Source organism: Bombina bombina, chromosome 1 (genome assembly GCF_027579735.1).
Source record: "Bombina bombina isolate aBomBom1 chromosome 1, aBomBom1.pri, whole genome shotgun sequence".
Taxonomy (NCBI): Eukaryota; Metazoa; Chordata; class Amphibia; order Anura; family Bombinatoridae; genus Bombina; species Bombina bombina.
The window spans coordinates 994,788,515-994,794,514 of record NC_069499.1 but is presented as its reverse complement, the minus strand read 5'-3'; the positions used below and the strand labels follow the sequence as shown (position 1 = coordinate 994,794,514).

At 40.1% G+C, this 6,000-nt stretch overlaps 1 protein-coding gene across 3 annotated transcripts in view; it reads left to right on the top strand.

The window, feature by feature from the left end:
• Positions 1 to 6,000, top strand: part of CHD6 (chromodomain helicase DNA binding protein 6) — a 1,034,665-nt gene that overhangs the window by 352,361 nt on the left and 676,304 nt on the right. The window lies entirely within an intron of this gene.

Below are 6,000 nucleotides of genomic sequence, written 5' to 3'. Positions count from 1 at the left end.
CAAGGGTAAGTCCTTGTTTGGGCCTGACTTGGCTGAGATTATTTCTGATTTTTCAGGATCTTTTCTTCTTCAGGATAATTTTGTATCTTTAGAGGTAACCCCCTCCCTCCTCCAAGCAGGATCAATCCAAGTCTTACTTGAAGCCTGATCCGTCTTGGGACAAGGGGAAGCAGTCTAAGAAACCAGCATCTGATTCTGCAAGGGGCAGACTTTATCAGTTTGTTTAAGCCTTGGTACGAGATGTCCGAATCCCTGGGCGGTGGACATCGTATCTCAGGGGTACAATGTAGAATTCAAAACTTTTCCTTCCAGGGACAGGTCTCTTCTCTTAAAATTATCTGTAGACCAGATAAAGAGAGACGCATTCTTAAATTGTGTCGAGGATATTTCTGCCCTGGGAATAATAGTTCCAGTTCCTCCATAGGAACGGGGTCTGGGATTCGACTTAATCTGTTTTGTGGTTCCCAAAAAAGAGGGAATTTTCAGTCCAATTTTAGACCAGAAAGGTCTAAACAAGTTCCATTCTTGCCTTGGTCCAAGGGGTCAGTTCATGACAACCATAGACCTAAAGGATGCGTACCTTTTTGTTTCCATTCTCAATGATCATCACAAGTTTATGAGATTCGACTTCTGGGACAATCATTTTCAATCTATGGTTCTTCCATTCGGCCTTGCCACAGCTCCCAGAATTTTCTCAAAGGTTCTAGGGGCTTTATTGGCAGTCATCTGGTCTCGGGGGCTTGCAGGGGCACCATATCTGGGCGACATTCTGGTTCAGGTGCCGTCTTTTCAACAAGAAAACGCTGATACAGAGTCTTTTCTTCGCTCCCACGTATGGAAGGTGAACCTGGGAAAAAATTATCTAGTTCCAGTTACAAGGGTAGTATTCTTGGGGACCATAATAGATTCCCTATCTACGCAAATATTTCTGACAGAGGTCAGGAAATCAAAGATTTTCGACTCTTGCCTTGCCCTTCAGTTTCTCTCCTTGGCCATCAGTGGCTCTATGTATGGAGGTAATTGGTCTGATGGTAGCTGTCATGGACATCATACTGTTCGCTCAGTTCCATCTCAGAGCTCTGCAATTATGCATGCTAAGACAATGGAACAGTGACTGTGCGGATCTATCTCCGCGAATATATCTGGATCAGGTGACGAGACTCTCTTCCGTGGTGGTTGTCTCAGGTCTTTGGACTCGGGAGGAGTTGGTTCTCCCCATAAAGTCCTAGTGCTGAGGGCGATCTTCAATACCCTACTGGTCTGGTCCTAGTTAACTTTGGCCCGGTTTATCAGGTTACAGTCGGTCAATATAACATCGGTGGTGTACATCGACCACCAGGGAGGAACTCTGAGTTCCTTGGCCATGACAGAGGTGGCCTGAATTCTTCAGTGGACAGGGACCCACAACTGTTGTCAATCTGCGATCCACATTCCAGGATGGACAATTGGGAAGCGGATTTTCTGAGCAGACAGACCTTTCTTCAGGGGGAGTGGGAACTCCATCCGGAGGTGTTTTCCAGTGTGACCCTGAGATGGGGGTAGCCGAAGCTAGCTTTCATGGCTTCTCGGCAGAATGCCTAGCTCCCGAGGTACAGTTGCAGTGTGAGTCCCCTTATCTTTCATTCTGATAAGGGGGTTCTATGTACTAAGTTAGGGTTCCTTCCTAAAGTGGTTTCGGTTAGGAACATTAATCAGGAAATCGTTGTTTCTTCTTTGTGTCCTAATCCTTCTTCTCATAAGGAGCATTTGCTGCACAACCTAGATGTGGTCTGTGCGTTGAAATTCTATTTGCAGGCGACTAAGGATTTTCGCCAGTCTTTTGCTTTGTCGTTTTCTCTGGAAAACGCAAGTGTCAGAAAGCTACGGCTACTTCTCTTTCTTTCTGGCTGAAGAGTATAATTCTGTACAGCAGCCTCCTAAGAAAATCACGGCTCATTCCACAAGGGCTGTTCTTCCTGGGCCTTAGAGAATGAAGCTTCTGTGGAACAGATTTGCAACTCTGCAACTTTGGTCCTCTCTACATACTTTTTCAAAATTTTATAAATTTGATACTGTTGCCTCGGCTGAGGTTTCTTTTTGGAGAAAAGTTCTTCAAACAGTGGTGCCTTCTGTTTAGGTTCCCCGTCTTGTCCCTCCCTTATCTGTGTCCTTTAGCTTGGGTATTGATTCCCAACAGTAATTGATGATGATCCGTGGACTCACTGTGTCATTAGAAAGAAATTGAAATTTATGCTTACCTGATAAATTTATTTTCTTGACACGGTGAGTCCACGGCCCGCCCTGTATTTTTTAGACAGTTTTTTGTTGTATAAACCTTAGGCACCTCTGCACCTTGTGTTGCTTATTTTCTCTCCTTTTCCTTCGGTCGAATGACTGGGGTTTGTGGGAAGGGAAGTGATACTTAACAGCTTTGCTGTGGTGCTCTTTGCCTCCTCCTGCTGACCAGGTGTGATATTCCCAACAGTAATTGATGATGATCCATGGACTTACTGTCGAGAAATAAATACATTTATCAGGTAAGCATACATTTTAGGTTTTTTTGCAAACTATTTTTAATTAATTAACCCTTTTAAGATATGCACAGATCTCAACCTGTTTTATATCCCTTTAATGTTCCTTTTTAAAAAAACAATCTCAAATAATATAAGCATGTTAGATGACAAAAAACAATTACACAAGGTTGATTGGCAGACCAGTTTAGCACGGTAGTATATTAGCCTACTTGTTATCAGCGGTTTCCGCCGTTAAGCCCTAACTTTTGTTTACTTGCTTTTACTCACATTCAGCGCTTTGTGTGCCTGAGCAATAGTAATTCTGTTACCATAAAGTTCACTTTACTAATTTAGCTATCCAACTATTGTATGACTATATTCAAGAAGGTGTTAGCTTTTTTTTCATGTTTTTACACTAAGGGCCAGATTCTCAAGAACTCACTAGTATGGAGAAAAATCATCACCTTTTTTAACCGTAATTTAAGTCTCTCTCCTTAACAAAAACATATTGGTGAACTCCACTTGATTAGATGCACTGTTCTCAAAGTGAAATTTGCGATTAAAGAATCCCTGAGGGGCTCATTATACTGACGGTGCAGCTTATAGAATCTCACCATACCAGAGTGCTTTCGAGCAGCGGTTCCCAACCTTTTTTCTCTCCCGTACCCCTTGATTAGGCTTTTCATTTGAGTACCCCCTCTCTTTATTACACCCACCCATCCCTCAAAAAAGATATGTCTCATATATAAATATATATATATATATATATATATATATATATATATATATATATTTATATTTATTTATTGCAGATGGGAATGTATTCTTTTTTTATTGTCAATTTTACATTTAGAAATAATTTAAGGACTGAAATGTGATTGGCACAAAAAAGTATGTCTATCCAGTCTTAAATAGAGATGTTCAGTATTTATAACATGATAGATATATTTTCAGTTCTACTGGAAACAAAGCAGGACATTTATTATATTATTATTTAATAATTGCATGAGACAGCATGTTCTTCAGTCATATTGGGAGTTCAATGAAAGATACACAAAACATAACAGAAGTATAGACATACAGTAGATAGGGCCAAGTCCATAAGAGTCATAAGTGGTGCTTGCTGGGGACAATAAAAAAGAGGACTTATTGATAAATGTCAGCTTGTTTTAAAATGGTATCAGCCAGATATAAGTCAGACAGGATCTAGGAACTGTAATAGGGCAATTAGCTATGAAAACAGAGAGTGAGTCTGACAGAGTGATGGGAGTGTTGCTAGACAAGTGAAATATAGTAGAAGTGATGGATGTGTGTGTATGTATGTATGTATGTATATATATATATATGTGTATGTGTGTGTGTGTGTGTATATATATATATATATATATATACACACAAAATTTTGCTTGCTGCCAGACAGTGCCAGCCTGCAACCACCCGCGCACGACGGCGCACTGACTTAACTCCTGCCCCAGGGCAGAGGCCAGCACAATGAGCACACGTCTGTTTTTTGGGGTCGGGTGGGGTGGGTGCGTACGTTCGTGCTGGCGGTACACTGCACACTAACTAAGTATAGCCTCAGCCAGCCTGCCCACAGTGTACAATGTCCCGTGTAAAGTGTAGCGCACATTTACACTGTGCTAATAATAGCTGCAGCATGCAAAATCAGTAACTCTAGGTAGGAGGACCTTATTTTTTTTGGTTAAGGCAGGCAAATTCCGCCATTACCAATAAAAGATTCACTTACTCCCCCAACTGGTCCTACGCGTACCTCCAGGGGTACACGTACCTGTAATACTCTATTTTAATTGGGGATCTCACTCAAATTTGTATATATAAGTTGAAAAAAATCTTGCCTTGTTTCTGGCATATGGTCTTTTGAAGCGCAGTAGAGACATAACTTGGCCAATCTCCGTCGAGTTTTTTCCTCTTAGTTCAGTTTGAGTGATATTTTATTTTTTTTAAGTAGAAGTGGTAAATCCTTTGTGAGTGGGTTCAGGTTGATATTTCTCAGCCATGCCCTCTCTGATTCTCCTATCAATGTTAACAGATACCTTAATAAGGGAGTGTGGTGGGCATATCAATTCTAGAGAGTTCATCCTTTAATTGTTCTGAGACACCCAAACGGAATTGTTTTTTCAGGCTTATGTCGTTCCATTGTGAGTCGTGACACCACATTTTGAATTGAGACACATAGTTTTCTACTGGGCACTGTCCTTGTTTGAGTGATCTGTGATTGTTTTCTGCTGTAGTTGGTTTGTTTGGGTCCTTATAGAGTGTTACCATAGCTAGGAAAAAAATCATCTAAGGATCTGATATTTCATCTTTTTTTTTTTTTTTTTTTTTTAAATGTCTGCCCAAGCTCTAGGTTCACCACGTAAATATGATATAGCGGTACAGATTTTGATTGGTTCAGATGAATATGTGCGAGATCTGAGAGAAAACATCAATTTGCAAACATTTTTAAACTGTCTAAAACTTGATCTGTTTCCAATGAATAGATCAGGAGGACTTACTACTGGTTCTGGTGCCTCTATTATCTGTGTTTTGGAAGAAATTAACTCCTTTAATAGTCTTTAAAGTTAATCTTGAATTTCTCTCATACCTTGTGTTAGGTATTCCACACGCTGCGTTAGTTGTGCAATATTGGTGTTTAATTCTGCTGAATCTATCTTAAGGCTTGTTGATAACTGTAATACTCAGTTTTGACTCAGTAGGTTTTTCAGGATTTCAGGGCAGAATAAATACACACACCATTTTACCTTTGAATCCAAACAACTATTACTGAGAAATGAAATTCATATAAACTTGTTTAAAACTGTAGCTAAAAAGGTAGTAATCAGATCTACCCAGGTGGTAAGGTAAACTGACAGGCAGCTACTATGTAGCAAAAGTTAATGTAACAAATAATAGTTGTGACTTATAGTGCAGATTTGAAAAGACAGCTGCTGCAGTGTCTGTGTGCTTGTTGCTGTAAAGCAGGCAGATGAATCCAATCAGAGAGAAAACAGCCGGAACTACATTCAACTTGTTCTGTGAGGAAGTTTAGTAAATATGGACAAGAAAAACTTACTTTAGTAGGGTAATCTTTTCCATAACAATCAGAGAGCTCAGAGAGGATCCAAATAGAAGTTAATCCCAAGTAGATGGTTGGAACAGGCAACACCCGGTCTCTGTAGGGGCTGTATTCCTACGCAGCGTGTAAAATTAGTCCCACACAGAATCTGTAAAAGTCACTGAATACTGAGTTTAGCAAACAAAGATCAAGTACTAGGTTAATGGTGAAGTTATTAGACAACAAAAATAAGGCTTGCTTTGAGAAAAGATTTAACATCCACGAAGAGAGAGATCTGGAGGAGTTAATCTCAGGTAAGGATTGGCAAAACTACCTTAGTAGTAGGAAATCATCAAGCAATGCACCTGTATGGAGGTGGTGTTAAAATAGCATGGTGATGTCATAGAACAAACCTCACAATTAAATGTACAGTACAAGTTGGAATATGACAGT